A 20820-nucleotide genomic window follows, 5' to 3' on the forward strand; every position below is an offset into this window, starting at 1 on the left:
TGGGTGGGTGGGTGGTGCAGTGACACTTACATATCTCTACTCTTATAAAAAACAGAGTTGGTGATGATGGTGTTCCTGCCATCCTGCAATATAGGCCATCCGATTTATATCTGACGGATAGGAAGGAAATGTCAGGACCCCGATCCTAAGTCACACCGATCTAGCATGTAACATCATATCACTTTGCGACCTCACGCACGGTATCCCCACGGGTGCCACCTTACCTGGCCCGGGAATGTTTGCGCCTTTTGGCTCACGTATATGATAGTGTCGTTAGCCTCCATATGACAGAGAACCCGGGCTGACATGACTAGTCATAAACCCAAAGTGGCACTAACTTACAGGGACAGGCATACATGACCAAGCAACAAAGTCGGTCATCAGCGAGTGAATCCTGGCTGTAGCAGCTGGGCTAACAAGACTCCGGAGAATCCGGGCTGTAGCAGGCTAACAGGACTCCGGGAGACACCGCATGAAATTTCCCCATAGGGACAGACACAGGAACGAAGAAGGACACATGCCGGCCAGCCTAAGTGTTCCAGAGTAGTAGCAAGCTACCATGGCCCAATGGAAGTACTAGGAGACATTTCCCCATAAGAGAGGCTACCCAGAATAAATAACTAGGTTGTCGGATCCCACACATACCAAGCATTTCAATAACATACACACAATATGCTCGACATGTGCAAATACAACATGGCATCACAATATAACTCTATGACTCAAAGTATTTATACATTAGGCTCTGAAGAGCCAGATATTACAAACATGGGTCTGATGACCCAGCATTCAAGTCATACAAGCAACAAGCACATGCGGAAGCATAAACATGTCTGAGTACAGACAACTACAATAAAAAAGGCTGAGAGCCTGACTATCTACAAGACCCTCACACGGGTACAAGAATGTAGCTGAGGTAACAAGCTAAACGTCGAAGTCCACGCGGAACTACTAGCGAGACTGAAGTCTCTCTGCAAAACATAAATTAAGCAAACGTGACTACAAATGTACGCAACAAGACTTACATCAGAACTAACTACATATGCATCAGTATCAACAACGGGGGTGGTGGAGTTTAACTACAGCAAGCCAGCTTTGACTCAATGGCTAACCTGAACTACAATTGCAAGTAACTCTTTTGAGGTGGCGCACATGAGTCCACATATTCACCATATCAATACACCACTATGGATCCGCTCCCGTATCCCTACGAGAAGGCCATCCATAGCACTCAAGCTTATCTTGCGCATTTTAGAGTATCCACTTTCACTTGTCTATGAACTATACAGGCAACCCAGAGGTCCTTTACCGTGGACGCGGCTATTCGAATAGATGATGTTAACCCTGCAGGGGTGTACTTCTTCACACACGCTCTCGCCACTTACCACCATGTACACGTCGTGCATCTCGGAAACCTTCAAGCGGAAGCCTGGAGAGGGAGTCGTCCACGACTTGACTAACCACACAAATCTCTAGTCTAGGTTTATCGCCTATTCGTGTTCCATCCGCAAGGAGATCCGGCCGGGGTGTCACTCACAGCCCCACACGATGTGAGCAGGGTTCCCAAGCCCACCAAACGGGCGACGCTTGGTACACCGTGCCACTGCACCTAATCTGTCCCAAGCCCACCTGTACCGGGTGCCACTTGGTAGACTACTAGCACTACCTACAAACACCAGAAACTAGTTGCAACTCCTGGACAGAAATCAGCATGTTGATTAATAAGTCGAGAGGGGCACTTAAGCATTCCAATGCGTGGTAGTAGCTGTTCATGGATCACAAACACAGAACTCAGTTCCTGAGGATGGTTTCAATGAGACAACCCACCATGTACTCCTACATGGCCTCTCATTGCTACCTTTACCAAATCGTGTTCACACACTTAGCTCTCAATAGTAGGACATGTTCACCACATTCCAATTCATCCCCGATGAATCAGACCTGACTCAACTCTAAGTAGTAGAAGGCATGACAACAAGATGAATGAGTAGGCACATCAGGGCTCAAACAACTCCTACTCATGCTAGTGGGTTTCATCTATTTACTATGGTAATGACAGGTAATGCGGAGGAAAGGGGTTCAACTACCGCAACATGTAACAGTTGAATCGCTGTTGTCCTAATGCAATAAAAGAGAGCAGGAGCGAGAGAGTTGGATTGTATCGGAATGTTCAATGGGGGACTTGCTTGCCTGGCACTTCTGAAGATACGATAGCTATTCATCGGTGTCATTGAACTCATCGTCGGAACATATGTCTACTGAGAGGGAAAAACCACCGCCAACAGAGAAAGAACACAATCAATGCAATTCAACAATATGATGCATGATCATGACATGGCAATATGCTGTGATTTGGGCTAATGCAGCTAGCAACAATTTAAATGGAGTTGATTTGAACCAAGGGTTCAAATTCAAACTCCATATGTGATTATTTAAATGCCAATTATGCAAATTGTCATATACAGCAACCTTATGTTGTTCAAACATGCATGAAAACGGTACAGATGGGTAGATTGGATTTTTCTGATCCTTTTTCATATATATATATATATCTTTTCAATCTGAGCTACAGATTATTTTCTATGATTTTTAGAAGTTTTAACTATTTTCTGGAATTTTCAGATTTATCTCTAAATAAGAAAATCCCAGCAACGTAATTATGACATCAGCAGTGTGTCACTACCGCGTCAGCAGGTCAACCAAGTTGACCAGGGTCAAACCTAACCAATGGGGTCCACTGGTTAGTGACACATGTGCTAAACCCGCGTTGACCCGCACTTTGACCAACTATGGGGCCCGCTGTCAGTGTCTGTTAAGTGGTTAACTGGTGGTGATTAGTACTAATGATGGTGCCACGTCGGCTGTCGCCGGAGTTCAGCTGGTGATGACCAAAAGCGTGGCAAGAACTCGCCGGACCTGCGCTAGAGGCGGCGGATGGACGTGCAGAGACCACTGGGGCATAGCCCGCGCTCACCCGCATCCAGGGGAGCAGGTGGGAGACCGTTGGTTGACCGGAGCTCGCCGAAAACAAGCTTGCGGCGGTGGCCGGAGTTCGGTTGTGCGTGGAATCGCGTTGTGGTGCACGGGGAGGATGGCGGCGGAGTGATATGTGCTACGGGGAGCGTGCTGAGCACGATGACGCGCTCGGTTTTAAGCATGAGTGGCTACGACGACAGCGGTGACATGGCCGGTGGGCGGAAGCTTTCGGCTCTGGTGAAGAGCACGGTTAGGGGATGCGTTCGGCAGCGAGAAGAGAGGGGAAAGATGGCGGGGTTCACTTAGATCACGAAGCGGTGCTTGGGGTAGCTGGGGGCGTGCTGACGGTGGCGAATCGACGATGGCAATTGCCGGTGCTAAAGGTGGAAGATAGTGGATGGCGGCAACGAGCTTCGCTCGGTGGTGCTCGGGGACGGGGGACAGACGAGGGATAGGCACGGGAGAGAGGGGAGAGTGACCAGGGGGTTGCGGGCATCTCCGTGGCGCTCGAGTGAGGACGGGGGAGGCAGCAGGAGGTGGAAGCAGGAGGTGGCCGCGAGCGAGCACGCGCAACAGCAGCTCCCTGGCTGCCTGGCAAGAGGTAGCAGGTGACTGGCAGGGGCGAGTGGGCTGGGCCTCTACTGGCCACTAGGTGGGCTGGACAGGTAACTCTCTTTCCTTTTTCTTCTGTTTTGCATTTTCTGTAATTTGTTTTGATTTAGTTTTAGACACTAAATCATTTTTGTTGCTTCTGATAATTCTTGTAGGGACAAGTTCGATTATTCCAAAGCCCCTCACCGAAAATCAGAAGTATTGGAGCTACTAAATATTTTATATGAATTAATAACCCCAATTCAAATACAATATGAATTGATTCAAAAATCCAAATGTCATGGAAAAATGTGCATCATCTCTGGTTATTGTTTCCAGCATTTTACAAAAATGATGAACATTTTTTAAGGCCATTTGGGTTCATTGAAAAATATTTTTAGTTGAACCTATTTGAATTGATTTAGTGCTAGGGCTTGGTCATCCCCAATTCAAATTTCCTTGAATTTAAACATGATGCATGGATGCAAATGCAACTAATTACAAACAATTCTAGGGCTGTGACAACTCACCCCCACTAAACAAGAATCTCGTCCCGAGTTTCAAGACGTGAGGTAAGAAGACAGAGGGGACACAAAGATAACACGACCTTCATGATCCAACTGCCCTTCTCGAAGATGTTGATTCATTACTTCAAATTGATCTTGATGTCCTTGCTTTCGAGATCTTCATCCATAACGATGATGACGGAAAGAATTTCTACCAAAATCGATCTTCTCGAAGATCGAGCAACTCATGATCAACCTATGGTGTGAGATGTAGGAACATCTCTCGAGCTGAGACACAAAACACACATCGAGAGGGAAGGGAAGAAACAGATGACGAGGTTTCAATTTGGCAGGCACAATTCCACACTTGAATAAGATGGAGCATGAATTTCAAAGTAGCAAGGAGATAATTGCCATGATTCTGTAACGTGACACCTTAGGGAAGGTGACTCGTAGAATTATTCCCTTAAGTGGCAAAAAGAATTACTTTTGATACAAAGATCATTGAAACTCTTTATACCAGCCTAAGGCAATCACAATCGATCATTTGAAGGAGTTCCAAAGAATGGCATACTCGGACTAGAATGGATGATGTGGACTACCTTGTTGAAGACAACGCAATGGATGATTTTTTCTTACCAACGGAAATAGATGGGACCCATGGTACGCCTACTTTTGAAGATGACCCTGAATATAAATTACTGAAAGTGCAGACCATAGCAGAATGACACAATGGCAGGTGCAAGCTGGGAGCCAAATGCAAATGATGGGAATGTTCCAACCATCATATCTTCCTGAGATTCAGATCTAGTTGGTAATAGGATACTTCAGACTCAACATGTCTGAAAAGAATAATTGCAACACAAAGTGACGAGATAACGTTGGGAGATTCTCGGGAAATAAACTACGATAGCAACCTCCAAAATATGAGCTGGTTCTACTACATACATGTGAACACACTGTCCCAGACAAGCATGACCACATAGTAGTCTTACAGCAAGCACTATCGAGTTTGGGTAGAAACCATCATTGAGGATATCAAGGCCTTGTGCATTACCATGGATTAGCAGTTAACTTCTTTTCCTGGAACAAATCAATTAGTGGCTTGGTGTGCTAGGGATTCATATTGAATGAAGGTTGCAAGTCTCCAGACCATAGAATACTTCGCACGTATGCATGACTGACTTGGGATGATCCCAGAGGAAGCGAAAAAAACTTTCTCAAATTCACGGCAGCAACTTGCATCATATGAACGTGAATTAGAGGAAGTCACTTCTTCCATCAAAACATAAACTTCATGAGCTAGCATGAAGTAAATGCTTTCAAAAGTTTCCAACACTAGATGTTCAACATGAATCATGGACAAGATGGAAATGTTGTCAATGGGCTCAACAACAAACCATCCAGGCTTCCATATAGATGGAATTCCACAATTAAGTGAACACGGTGATAACATTGGTCAGACCAAAGGATGTAATGGTGTATGCTCGAGGGATCAAACATGAGCAAGACAACATTATGAACATCGTTGGTTCTGATTTGATTTGAGGATAGCCCACACTCAAATCAAAGTTTGGACAAGATAATAGATCCAATAACTGATCACGAGGACCAATCAATGAAGGTATCATCTTTCTTCAACACACACAAAATATATCCCTTAGAGATGAACTAAGTCGGATAAAGCTTTATCTTCCAACTCTCCAAGTTGTTGTTTAGCTTATCCAACTAGCTCATGGGTATTCAACACAGATTCTTGGAGAAGGGGTGGTTTATGGAAAAACCAACTTGATCACGAGCCCAACATAGCGATCAGGTGACAACCTGGCAGTACTTCCGAGAAGATATTCGGAAAATCACGAACCACCAATATGTTATTAAGCCCGGGAACAATCTTGCTTTTCAGAGCAAGACGATATGATCAAAAGAGGGAGGGGTTAGTGTCGGCGTCCTGGGAACGGGGGTCCCTAGACATGCTTGCCTGCGGCCCACGGCGTGGCTCCACCAGCGGACCTGTACGGACCATCTTCACTAGCAAACAGTCAAGACCCTCGCGAGGGACCAAGCCTCATGAGGCAGACGACGCAAGACCCCCTCGGGGGCAGCCTCACCAGGCTGGCTCGCGAGGGGCGGAGAGATCAAGGCAAGGGGAACCTCGCGAGGTTCCTATGACGTAAGCCATGACGACCAAGACCAGGCGGGCGCCAGCGAGCATAGTGTCTGTGTTTCCTCTTTGGTGCTAAAGAGGCAAGCGCAGGCGAGGAGTCCCGAGGCATCTTGCAAAGGTTTTCATATCGGTGCAACGAGACCAAGACCAGCAGGACGGCAGGACGGAGGTCACCGTGGAGCCCAAGACGGCGTCACTCCACTAGAGCCTTTGGCAGGCGAAGACCACCTTTAGTTAGGATAGCTTGTACTAGTTGTCCCCCTTCAAATTGGCCATTGTGGCATCCCTTCCCGCTCAATATTTGGGAAGACGACCAGGGCCTCTATAAATAGTACTAGCCACCATCGTAGGAGGCATCTGATCTGATCTGATCTCATCTCAGATCATCTGACCTTGAGCGGATCGAGAGAGCATTTCAGACCATCCTCACACTCACCAAGCACAAGAACACCTCTCCTCAGGAGGCTGTTCTTCCCATGTAACTGTTCATCCATAGCCCAGGAGGCAATCCACCACACCACACTGGAGTAGGGTGTTACACCACATCGGTGGCCCGAACCAGTATAAATCTCGTGTCTCTTTTTCTGTGGGTTCGTTGAGCTAGGCTTTGATATCGCGGTGAGGGCGAGGGCGTGATTAGGCAGAGGGGAGATATTCGTGCGCACCCCAGTGTTCGAACCTCAACGGTTTTGCCGGAACCCAAAATCCGACATTTAGCGCGACAGGTAGGGGTGTGTTGAAGCTTTCCTTCCGTTGATCCGCGTCCCATCGCTTCGTCGCATCCATGGCGGACGCTCGTCGAGCCCGCGCTGAGCGCCGGGTGATAACCCACAAGTATAGGGGATCAATTGTAGCCTCTTTCGATAAGTAAGAGTGTCGAACCCAACGAGGAGCTAAAGGTAGAACAAATATTCCCTGAAGTTCTATCGACCACCGATACAACTCTACGCACGCTTGACGTTCGCTTTACCTAGAACAAGTATGAAACTAGAAGTACTTTGTAGGTGTTGTTGGATAGGTATGCAAGATAATAAAGAGCAAGTAAATAAAAAGTAGGGGCTGTTTAGACACAACTAAATTAGTTTTAGTAAAGAGCTTTTGTCAACAAGAAGGTTATTTCTCCCTAGGCAATCGATAACTAGACCGGTAATCATTATTGCAATTTTATTTGAGGGAGAGGCATAAGCTAACATACTTTCTTTACTTGGATCATATGCACTTATGATTGGAACTCTAGCAAGCATCCTCAACTACTAAAGATTCATTAAGGTAAAACCCAACCATAGAATTAAAGTATCAAGTCCCCTTTATCCCATACGCAAACAACCTACTTACTCGGGTCTGTGCTTCTGTCACTCACACCACCCACCATAAGCAAATCATAAGCATATTGCAAACCCTACAGCGGGAATCCCTCATGCTTGCGCGATACGGAGAGCACCATAGGAAAGCACAAATAATAAAACATACAACTCAAACCAATCACGATCATCAAATAGCCATTAGAACAAAACAGATCTACTCAAACATCATAGGATAGCCATACATCATTGGGAAATAATATATAGCGTTGAGCACCATGTTTAAGTACAGATTACAGCTGGTAAGAGAGTGGTTACACCGCTGCATAGAGGGGGGAAGAGTTGGTGATGATGGCGGTGAAGTTGTTGGTGAAGATCGCGGTGATGATGATGGTCCTCGGTGGCACTCCGGTGCCACCAGAAGCGAGGGGGAGAGAGCCCCCCTCCTTCTTCTTCTTCCTTGACCTCCTCCCTAGATGGGAGAAGGGTTTCCCCTCTGGTCCATGGCCTCCATGGCGTGGGAGGGGCGAGAGCCCCGTCGAGATTGGATCTGTCTCTCTGTCTCTCTCTGTTTCTGCGTTCTGTTCTGGCTCTGTTTCACCGTTTCGTATATATATGGAGATCCGTAACTCCGATTGGACTGAAACCTTTGCCGTGATTTTTCTCCCAAATATTAGCTTTCTTGCGGCAAAAGAAGAGCGGCAACCGCCTTTCGGTGGCCTCATGAGGGTAGGGGGCGCGCCCTAGGGGGGCCGCCCCCCTGCCTCGTGACCACCTCGGGTACTGGTTCGTGTTGATTTTCCTTCCGACTTTTCCATATTTTCCAAAAATAAGCTCCGTCCGTTTTATCCCGTTTGGACTCCGTTTGATATGGATACTCTGCGAAACCAAAAGCATGCAACAGACAGGAACTGGCACTGGCTACTGGATCAATATGTTAGTCCCAAAAATAATATAAAAAGTTGCCAAAAAGTATATGAAAGTTGAATAATATTGGCATGGAACAATCAAAAATTATAGATACGACGGAGACGTATCAGCATCCCCAAGCTTAATTCCTGCTCGTCCTTGAGTAGGTAAATGATAAAAAAGATAATTTTTGATGTGGAATGCTACCTAGGATAATTTTTGATGTGGAATGCTACCTAGCATAATCTTGATCATATGTCTAATCATGGCATGAATATTAAGACACGAGTGATTCAAAGCAATAGTCATATCATAAAAACAATAATACTTCAATGTCTTCTTCTTAAAATAACATGGCCAAAGAAAGCTACAAAATCATATAGTCTGGCTATGCTCCATCTTCACCACACAAAATATTCACATCATGCACAACCCCGATGGCAAGCCAAGCAATTGTTTCATACTTTTGACGTTCTCAAACCTTTTCAACTTTCACGCAATACATGAGCGTGAGCCATGGACATAGCACTATAGGTGGAATAGAATGGTGGTTGTGGAGAAGACAAAAAGGAGAAGATAGTCTCACATCAACTAGGCGTATCAACGGGGCTATGGAGATGCCCATCAATAGATATCAATGTGAGAGATGCCCATCAATAGATATCAATGTGAGTGAGTAGGGATTGCCATGCAACGGATGCACTAGAGCTATAAGTGTATGAAAGCTCTAACTGAAACTAAGTGGGTGTGCATCCAACTTGCTTGCTCATGAAGACCTCGGGCATTTGAGGAAGCCCATCATCGGAATATACAAGCCAAGTTCTATAATGAAAATTCCCACTAGTATATGAAAGTGATAACTCAAGAGACTCTCTATATGAAGAACATGGTCCTACTTTGAAGCACAAGTGTGGAAAGAGGATAGTAGCACTGTCCCTTTTATATATTTTTTTATTTATTTGGCCTCCCTTTTTTTATTTGGCCTTTATTTTTTATTTGGCCTTTCTTTTTTTTTCTTTTTTTTGGCCTTTCTCTTTTTTTCTTTTTTTGGGACAATGCTCTATTGTATGATGATCATCACACTTCTATTTACTTACAACTCAATATTACAACTCGATACTAGAACAAAGATATGACTCTATATGAATGCCTCCGGCGGTGTACCGGGATGTGCAATGATCTAGCGTAGCAATGACATCAAAAAACGGACAAGCCATGAAAACATCGTGCTAGCTATCTTACGATCATGCAAAGCAATATGAGAATGATGCTCAAGTCATGTATATGATGATGATGGAAGTTGCATGGCAATATATCTTGGAATGGCTATGGAAATGCCATGATAGGTAGGTATGGTGGCTGTTTTGAGGAAGGTATATGGTGGGTTTATGGTACCGGCGAAAGTTGTGTAGTACTAGAGAGGCTAGCAATGGTGGAAGGGTGAGAGTGCGTATAATCCATGGACTCAACATTAGTCATAAAGAACTCACATACTTATTGCAAAAATCTATTAGTCATCGAAACAAAGTACTACACACATGCTCCTAGGGGGTAGATTGGTAGGAAAAGACCATCGCTCGTCCCCGACCGCCACTCATAAGGAAGACAGTCAATAAACACCTCATGCTCCGACTTCGTTACATAACGGTTCACCATACGTGCATGCTACGGGACTTGCAAACCTCAACACAAGTATTTCTCAATTTCACAATTACTCGACTAGCATGACTCTAATATTACCATCTTTATATCGCAAAACTATTGCAAGGAATCAAACATATCATATTCAGTGATCTACAAGTTTATGTAGGATTTTATGACTAACCATGTGAATGACCAGTTCCTGTCATCTCTCTAAATAGATATAAGTGAAGCAAGAGGGTTTAATTATTTCTACAAAAGATGTGCCCGTGCTCTAACAAATATAAGTGAAGCAAAAGAGCATTCTACAAATGGCGGTTGTCTAAGTGAAGAGAAACAGGCAATCCAAACTTCAAATGATATAAGTGAAGCACATGAAGCATTCTATAAAGCCATACTCAAAAGATATAAGTGAAGTGCAATGAGCATTCTATAAATCAACTAAGGACTATCTCATACCAGCATGGTGCATAAAAAAGAAAAACCTAAATGCAAAAGACGCTCCAAGATTGCACATGTCGCATGAACGAAACGAATCCGAAAACATACCGATATTTGTTGACGAAAGAGGGGATGCCTCCCCAGCATCCCCAAGCTTAGATGCTTGAGTCTCCTTGAATATTTTACTTGGGGTTCCTTGGGCATCCCCAAGCTTGAGCTCTTGCCTCTCTTCCTTCTTCTCACATCGAGACCTTCTCAACCATCGGACACTTCATCCACACAAAACTTCAACAGAAAACTCGGTAAGATCCGTTAGTATAATAAAGCAAATCACTACTTTAAGTACTGTTGCAAACCAATTCATATTTTGTTTTTGCATTTTGTCTACTGTAATATAATTTTTTTCATGGCTTAATACACTAATATAAATTGATAGTTTCATCAAAACAAGCAAACTATGCATCAAAAACAGAATCTGTCTAAAACAGAACAGTCTGTAATAATCTGAACATTCACCATACTTCTGATACTTGAAAAATTCTACCACAATTAGTAAAAAAAAATATTTTTATAGGAAGACCGTGCAAAAAGAATCAGAACCATTTGAGGTTCCAGCTAAAAATGTAAAATCGCGCACTACAGCCAAAGTTTCTCTCCTACACCGTACAAACCATCAAGCAAATGTAAACATCCTAAAGGCAAACCTTGGAACATTATTTTTATAATACAGTGGAATTGTACAAGGGGATAATTATTTTTATTGAAAAGTTTCTGTAATCAAGATTCACAAAGTTTCTGTGAGCGTGAACAAAGTTCAAGGCTAGCTCCCACTTCAACAATGCTTGTCTTTCTCACTTTCACTTTTCTTTTTGAAAAAGCTTTGGGTTCCCCTCTTTATTTTTGTTGTTTTTAAACTATATGAAAGCACTCAACAGAAACAAATGACTCTCTAAAACTTCCGGGTTGTCTCCCTGGCAGCGCTTTCTTTAAAGCCATTAAGCTAGGCATGTAGTGCTCAAGTAATGGATCCACCCGGATCCCAAGGTATATCAAAGCCAATTTTAATTAACAATGATTTGTAATTTAGTGTTGAGCACAAGGTAACATATATCATGTAATGAAGAAGTCTAACTCTCTTCCTATGCATCGGCATGTCATAAAAGGACAATTCATGCACACACAGTAAAGGCCAATGCATAGTATAAACAGTTTCTTGCAATTTTATTGTATTGGAAACATAAAGAGGCGGAGATGTAGTTCCTCTCTCATAATAATTGCAAGTAGGAGCAGAAAGCACATGCATATTATATTCATCAAAAACATCATGTGCAACGGTAAAAGGCAACCCATCAATATAATCCTTAATAAGTGCAAACTTCTCCGATATAGTGTAGTTGGGAGAATTCAAAAAGATAATAGGACTATCATGTGTGTGTGCAATAGCAACAATTTCATGTTTAACATAAGGAACTATAGCAAGTTCATCTCCATAAGCATCATTCATATTGGCATCTTGGCCACAAGCATAGCAAGCATCATCAAAAAGGGATATTTCAAGATAATCAATGGGATCATAATAGTCATCATAGCAATCATCCTTCGGTAAGGACGAAGGGTAATTAAACAATGTATGAGTTGAAGAGTTACTCTCATTAGAAGGTGGGCACGGGTAGCTAATCCGCTCTTCGTCCTTTTGTTCTTCGCTCTCCTCCTCATCTTTTTCATCCAATGAACTCACAGTTTCATCAATTTCTTCTTCCATAGACTCCTGCAAAATATTAATCTCTTCTTGGACAGCGGAGTAGACCTCGATATATGGTTTAACATAGGCATTAGAAGCATAATTATCATAGCAATATTTCAGTATAGCAAAATTTTCAAATTTGTAAAGAGTAGCATCATACTTTTCAATCAAAGAAGGAATTTCGTAAGCACCCTTAAAAGCAACAAATTCTTCAATTTGTTGAACATCATAGTAACTATAAACACCCTTAGCATAAGAGGATATGATTCCATTATCACTAAACAAACATTGGTAGGGAAGGTGTTTCTTAGGGTCTTCAGAACAACAAGTATAATCATATATTTCACATAAATTCCAAGCATAGCATTGCAAACGATGAATTTGATCCAGTAAAGTTTTCCCTTTTTCAGATATTCGGTGTCGCACATAACAAGCATGCTCATCTAAAGATTTGCCCTCAACTAAGCTAGTTGGGGTTTCAGCACGAGCACATAGGGATCGAAGATGATCCAAGTAATAAGCTTCAGCAGTGTGATAGATTTTGATTGGTTCTTCAACCATTGGTTCAGTAGGTACAACTAATTTTTTTGGTATTTTGCGTTTCCTACCCATAACTAAAGATAGAAAACAACTAAGAACAGAAAATAAAAATTACTTAGAGATAAAGCAAACAACACACACGAGAATATTCACCCCACGTTATTGCTCCCCGGCAACGGCGCCAGAAAAAGGTCTTGATAACCCACAAGTATAGGGGATCAATTGTAGCCTCTTTCGATAAGTAAGAGTGTCGAACCCAACGAGGAGCTAAAGGTAGAACAAATATTCCCTCAAGTTCTATCGACCACCAATACAACTCTACGCACGCTTGACGTTCGCTTTACCTAGAACAAGTATGAAACTAGAAGTACTTTGTAGGTGTTGTTGGATAGGTATGCAAGATAATAAAGAGCAAGTAAATAAAAAGTAGGGGCTGTTTAGACACAACTAAATTAGTTTTAGTAAAGAGCTTTTGTCAAAAAGAAGGTTATTTGTCCCTAGGCAATCGATAACTAGACCGGTAATCATTATTGCAATTTTATTTGAGGGGGAGGCATAAGCTAACATACTTTCTTTACATAGATCATATGCACTTATGATTGGAACTCTAGCAAGCATCCGCAACTACTAAAGATTCATTAAGGTAAAACCCAACCATAGCATTAATGTAACAAGGCCCCTTTATCCCATACGCAAACAACCTACTTACTCGGGTCTGTGCTTCTGTCACTCACGCCACCCACCATAAGCAAATCATAAGCATATTGCAAACCCTACATCGGGAATCCCTCACGCTTGTGTGACACGGAGAGCACCATAGGACAGCACCAATAATAAAAAATACAACTCAAACCAATCACGATCATCAAATAGCCATTAGGACAAAACAGATCTACTCAAACATCATAGGATAGCCATACATCATTGGGAAATAATATATAGCATTGAGCACCATGTTTAAGTAGAGATTAGAGCGGGTAAGAGAGAGGTTACACTGCTGCATAGAGGGGGGAAGAGTTGGTGATGATGGCGGTTAAGTTGTTGGTGAAGATCGCGGTGATGATGATGGCCCCCGGTGGCACCGGTGCCACCGGAAGCGAGGGGGAGAGAGCCCCCCTCCTTCTTCTTCTTCCTTGACCTCCTCCCTAGATGGGAGAAGGGTTTCCCCTCTGGTCCATGGCCTCCATGGCGTGGGAGGGGCGAGAGCCCCTCCGAGATTGGATCTGTCTCTCTGTCTCTCTCTGTTTCACTGTTTCGTATATATATGGAGATCCGTAACTCCGATTGGACTGAAACCTTCGTCATGATTTTTTTCCGAATATTAGCTTTCTTGCGGCAAAAGAAGAGCGTCAACCGCCTTTCGGTGGGCCCCCTACCCTCGTGACCACCTCAGGCACAGGTTCGCGTTGATTTTCCTTCCGAATTTTCCATATTTTCCAAAAATAAGCTCCGTCCATTTTTATCCCGTTTGGACTCCGTTTGATATGGATACTCTGCGAAACCAAAAACATGCAACAGACAGGAACTGGCACTGGGCACTGGATCAATATGTTAGTCCCAAAAATAATATAAAAAGTTGCCAAAAAGTATATGAAAGTTGAATAATATTGGCATGGAACAATCAAAAATTATAGATACGACCGGAGACGTATCACCCCGCCCTGCGCCCGCGATCGCTACGACAGCTCCTGTGGTGCAAGCCTCCGTCGTTCACCGTCCGCCGCCGCCATGCCGCACCGGTCGGCGGGAAACGGAGCAGCAAGCGTCCTCGTGCAGCCCTTTCGATGCGTCAGGCATGGCCGCACCGCCACTCCGTCGCTGACCGGCCAGCTCGTCGTCTACGCTCGTCGCCGCTTCCCACGGACGGTTGGCCGCGCTCGCTCATGGCACGCGAGCTTCGCTCGCCGTTAGGGCGCTTCTACGAGGACTGGCTAGACCGCATCATCGAGCTCGCCAGCGCCGCAGGGGGCTCCCCCGCGCCATCCCTTTCGCTGCTTCACCCTCCGCCACCTGTGGGCGACGTGGCTCATGGAGCACCTCCACCACCTCCGCACGAAGACGGCGTTCTGGCCCCCTCGGCGAGACCCACCTTGTCGGGTGCCCGCACGAGAAGAAGGAAGCTACCAAGAAGTTCCTCGGCCGCAAGAGAACACTCCCGCGCTCCTAGTGCCACCGCGACATGAACGGGTGCCGCCAGCAGTGGCGGTGCGCGGGCATCAAGGGCAGGCTCCACACTAGCAAAGGGCCCCGGTGGCCACAGCAGGCTGCCGCGCCTTCACCCTGAGCTGGGTAGTGTCGCCTGGCTGGGCAAGTTCAAGCCAGACCTGCCTCCTCGCTACAATGGCACCCCCGACCCCGCAGAGTTCTTGCAGCTCTACGAGCTGAGCATCGAGGCGGCCAACAGTGATGAAAAAGTCATGGCGAACTGGTTCCCCATGGCTCTCAAGGATGGTGCCTGCTCGTGGCTCCTAAACCTGCCTCCAGGCTCGATCTCCTCCTGGGACGGGATGCGCGACTGCTTCGTCGCCAACTTCCAGGGCACTCGCAACCGCCCTCTGGACGTGGGTGACCTACGCCGCATCAAGCAGCAGCCAGGAGAGACCCTGTAGAAGTACATCCAGCGCTTCAACAGCGTTCGCCTCAAGATCCCCAAGGTAACAGACGAGGCCATCATTTCGGCATTTTCTGATGGTGTCCACGACGTCAAGATGAAGGAGGAGCTCGCCATCCACGAGGAGCTATGCACGGCTCTGGAGCTGTTCAACCTGGCGACCAAGTGCGCGAGAGCTGAGGAAGGGTGCCTTTCCCTCCTCGAGCTCCCAGCTGTCGACCTGGAGGAGAAGAAAGCCAAGGCCAAGGATGTGAAGCGCAAGGGAGTGGCCGTGCTCGCGGCGGAGCCGGACACGAAACCCGGCCGGGACCATCCCGAGTCGTCCAAAAGCAGCCGGCCGTTCTACGCCTTCCACAACGTACACAGCCACAACACTAACGACTGTCAAGAGCTCAGGGCCATTCAAGATGGACGCTTCGGTCGACGCCCCGAGCACAACAACCGAGGCTATGGCCGAGGAGGAGAACGTGGCGGAGGGCGCTGGGATGACCATGGCCCTGCCACGAGTGGCGCGACCGGCCTCGTGAGGACCGCTGGCAGGACCAGCCTCGTGAGGACGCCTGGAGGGATCAGCCTCGCGAGGACCGCCTTCAGGGCAACGTTGGTCTTCCTCCGCTGCCGCCACCACCCAGTTGAAAGGATGACCACCATCAGGACGAGGGGGCTGGGGGCTTCCAGGAGCCGCGTGCTATCGCTTGCATCTTGGGCGAAGCTCAAGCCCCAGCATCTCAGTGTATCTTCAAGCAGTTTGCTCACGAGGTGAATGCAGTCCTCCCCAGGCTCGAGGCCGCATGCCCACTTAGGTGGTCCAAGTGCGCCATCACCTTCAACTCGGCAGATCAGCTCAAGTGTGCGGCCACCGCTGGCGCCCTCCTGATGCTCTGCTCACCCGTCATCAGCAACGTACAAGTCACCAAGACCCTCATCGACGGCGGCGCGGGGCTTAACATCCTGTCCGTCGAGACGTTCGACAGCCTTCAAGTGCCATACGATCAGCTTCAGCCTACCAAGCCCTTTTCAGGAATGACCGACAGCTCCACCACCCCGATAGGTCAGGTCCGCCTCCCTATCACCTTCGGACAGCGCGACAACTACCGCACCGAGCTCATCGACTTCGACGTCGCCCACATCCGCCTGCCGTACAATGACATCCTTGGGTATCCGGCCCTGGCCAAGTTCATGGCGGTAACTCACCATGGCTACAACGTCCTCAAGATGCCAGGAAGCGGCAGGATCATCACGGTACCCTGCGAGGAAAGAGACGCGGTGTGCTCCCTCGAGTGCGCCTTCCAAGCCGCAGCAATCGAAGACTCTGACAGTAGCGGCGAGTACCCCCTTGAGGCCATCCCCAACAAGAAGAAGCAGCTACTCTGCATAGGGCCTCAAGGGGCCGGCACCTCGAGAGGTTCCACGTCAGGATCGGCACCCACACCGGGGGTGCCTCCCTCCCTCGTATAGGAAGGCGCGCCCGGCGCCCTCCTCGGGCAGGGCTCGGGGGCTCTCTTCTGGAGGGCCTCAGACCTCTCCAACATCACGAGGGAGGAGCTCGGGCACCACATGGAGGCGTGCTTTGCGGCACATTTCCCTCAGGAGGACACCGGGCGAGGAGCGCCCAGCGCTCAGGAGTTCATCGCCAAGACCACTCAGGATCCACAGGATGCAAGGGCCATGCGCGGGGATCGCCGCTCACCTGGCGTGGCTCCCCATCCAGGCAAGGATGGCAGGCTGCGTGTCTGCATCGACATCCCAGGGCTCAACAGGGCCGCATCTCAGGAGCTTTTTTGGCCTTCGCGCGTGGGACATTGCAAGGGCCCACCTCATAGCTACGTTCGCATGCCATTCGGCCTGCCGAGCGTGGCATCCGCCTTCCAGCGCAACCTGTAGAGCGTCCTGGCGGCTCAGGAGGCCAGGCATCACGCAGTCCTGGCGGAGATGGAGATGGTCCTTAAGGAACCGCTTGGACCCCTAGAGCTTCCCGAGGCTCAGGGCCCCGGTGGCTTGTGAGGAGCAACCCCTTCGCCACGTGTCTTCAGATACCCCGACGGCCCTTCGACAACGGAACCAGGTGACATTTTCCAAGTTTATTTAGCTCGGAGCGCCCTCTGGGCCGCATCATTCCCAGGCTACATGGGCCTGTCCCTGCGGCATGTATCCCTTTTATGTCTTCAGCTTACTCTACTGGGGGCGCCCCTTGGGCTGCATCTTCCCCAAGCCGCTTGGGTCCAACCCAGTGGCGTGTGTCATTCTTGCATTTACCTAAGCTAGTTTGCTTTTCATGCATAATCTACCTATGGTTATCACCTGCTTGATTATCACCCACCACGGGAGCTACTCACGCTAGCACGGCGCTTGTGCTCGGGTCCGTCCCTGCAACGCCGACAAATCTGAGCGGTCGAGCTCTGACTCGCGGCACGCCCCGCGCACGTCACCTCACCAGGCCATCAGTGCCTTCATCCTCTTGTGGAGCAACCTGTGGCAGGCCGGCAATCATAGTGGCAATCTATGTCCCTCCTCACGCTAACCTGCAGGGACCTCATGAGGACAACAGCAGGCGGTACCACGGGCTCCCTCTTCTCCCATGCGATTCGCTTGCGCATTAAAAGGGAGGCTCCTGAGCATCGCGACTCAGGAGCTCTTACTGGCTCTCCAGCCCTCACCCCCTGGCCTTGCCACGGCATTGCGACCTGGCATACCAGCGGCGGTTGAGCTCGCTTGAGGGCCGGGACCTGAGGACGTAGAGCACATATGTCGGTGTACAAAAGAAGGGGCGCACCTTTGTACCCCTTTACCTGTGCACGGGCAGTCGGAGCCGCGCCCACGACTACACCAAGCAGAATAGGGGAGGTGAACCAAGGTAAAACTGAAGCCTAAGACATCTAGAGCAACGCCAAGGCCAAGAACACAAAGAAGCAGAGAGGCGAAGCGGGCTCCCCCGGCAAGACCCTTGCCGGGGGCAGCCTGAGCAGCCCCGGCAAGACCCTTGCCGGGGCGGCTCATCCAACACCAGCGGGGCGCGCCACCCTTGAGCCCACGGTCTCCAACACCATCGACCATGTTGGACCAGGGCCCGGGAGGCACCTCCATGGTGGCATGAAGATCTTTGTGAAGAGAAGGAACATTCAAGATCAGATAAGGATTAAAAGACAACGATCCTCGGTAAGATCCTTGCAGAGGAGAGCCCCAAGACCCCCAGCAAGATCCTTGCCGGGAACGACAGCACGCCATGACAAGACCCTTGTCGGGCCCCCTGGCAAGGCCCTCGCCAAGGGCGCCAGTAGGGCCACCTCCAGGCCCGCACCAACCAAGTCTCCACCGCCGTTCGCATGCAGCTGCCAACCCAACCAGCTGGGCAGGCACCTGCGTGGCGGCATGTAGCTTCCAGGCCAACTCAGCACACGCCTATGTGGCGGCATGTAGATCTTCGTGGAGACCCTACCACCGCGCCACCTCAGCTGCCTGCCTGCCTAAGTGGTGCCGCATGCGTCGCTGTCCAGGGCGCGTGTCGAAGAAGGGAGGAGCGGCGATGGACGAGCCTCGTTCCCGCCCCCAATAAAGCAAGGGGACACCTAAGCGATGCATTAAATGCGTCTTGTCCTATAATACGAGCGATAAGCTCATAGCACTATACACCTTTCCACCTCCTGTGTGCCACTGTGGCAGCCCCTTTCAACTATAAAAGGAGGCCCATGGCGTACTGGAGAAGGATTCGGCTCTTTGGGACGATCCAGCCACCATAGCTAGTTCGAGAGCTCAAGAACTCTCTAAAATACAGCCACCAAAGCAGGACTAGGGTATTACACATCCTTGCGGCCCGAACCTGGGTAAACGACCCTTGTGCTGATTACTAATCCTGCTCTTCTCACAACACCGCGTCCCGGCAACCGTAGTAGGGATTCTTGTGATCCCATAGGTGTCGTTCCACACCGACAACATAGAAGAGCGTGGAGAAGAGGGGGAGGCTCGCACGGTCCTAACCTGGCTGCGCTACAACCGCCGACGCACGAGTCTGGGGCATCACGAGGAACCGACTCTGGACTACCAAGATAAGTTTCGCCCCCAGGTCAACCAATCGCTACGTCATAGGATTCTCACTTGCTGCAGCCCTGTTGCGGCAACGTCTCCTTCCTTTCTTACCTCTCGATGGCCGCTTGCGCGCTAAAGGGGGCCTCCTGAGCACCACGCCTCAGGAGCTCTTACTGGGCCTCGGGCCGCTCACCTCCTGGCCTTGACCACGACATCGCGACCTGGCATACCAGCGATGGCTGCAGCCTTCCTGGGGACCGGGACCTGTCAGCGTAGAGCACCAAGCCGTCGCGGGGTTGGAAAGGGGGGACCGAGCCGATACAGGACATGCGCTCGCAAATTTTCATAATGAGGACAATATCAACAAAAGACATTACAGACCCTTTACACGCCCCCGCGGGGTTCGTCTCGATTCCTCGCAGGGAACAAAAGAAGGGAGATTCTAGGGGTCCTATCTACACGCACCGACGCAGCTGACGCCTTCATCAACAGTGGGCCACGGGAGGCCGGCGCCAACCCCATCCAGATCAGCGACGGTGGTGGCTGGATGTTGCGGCCTTGCTCTGGGCACGGGGAGAGCTCAGGGGCACGTAGCTGTCGTCGCTCATCTTCGGAGTCTCGTAGGGCTCGGGACAGTCGTGGACTCCCAAGCGACACTACTACTGCTAGATGAGCCGCTGGCGAGGTAGGCGGCAGGCCCGGCTCCTGTCGCGGCGCCGTCCAGGCGGCCCTCTCCGGGGCAGCACTCCAATCGACGGCCTTCCGCATTGAAGACCTTGAAGAACATCATGGAGGCGCCATCGTACTTGAAGTGGATCGTGAGGGCGCCCTCCGTACGGCAAACCCGGGTGACCTCACCCCAGCCGCGGGTCATGAAGATCTTGCCCGAGGAAACGACTTCAACCTCCACTCCAGTTGTCGTGGCATCACAGTCGGCGTGCTGCAGCCAAAGCTCAAGGGTCCCCCTCGGCGGAGAAGAATTGTGGGAAGCGGATCCAGGTGCACGGAGGCATCGCCGCCCACATCACGAGTTCGCGCGAGGAGTCTGTGGCGTGGGCTCCTGGGGCGACGGCGTGTGTCACCGCGGCGCGGCGACCATGGCTGCGGCGTGGATGCCGTCGCTCGCCGCTTCTTCCTCCAGAGCCCTCGGCTTGGGCGTACAGAGGCAGCGGATACCCAGGAGGTGGCCGCTTGCACCAAGGCCTTGTCACCTCCGGCCTCTCGACTACGTCATGGCAGTGGACCGGCCTCTTCTTCAGTGGAAGTGGCACGGGCTCATCGCGGGGGGGTTTTCCCTTCTACGCGGCCGAGAACCTTCAAATCGGCGCCATGGGAGTCGCTACTAGCAATGGAGCAAGGGAGAAGGAGCA

This window comes from Triticum urartu, chromosome 5 (assembly GCF_003073215.2).
Source record: "Triticum urartu cultivar G1812 chromosome 5, Tu2.1, whole genome shotgun sequence".
Classification (NCBI taxonomy): domain Eukaryota; kingdom Viridiplantae; phylum Streptophyta; class Magnoliopsida; order Poales; family Poaceae; genus Triticum; species Triticum urartu.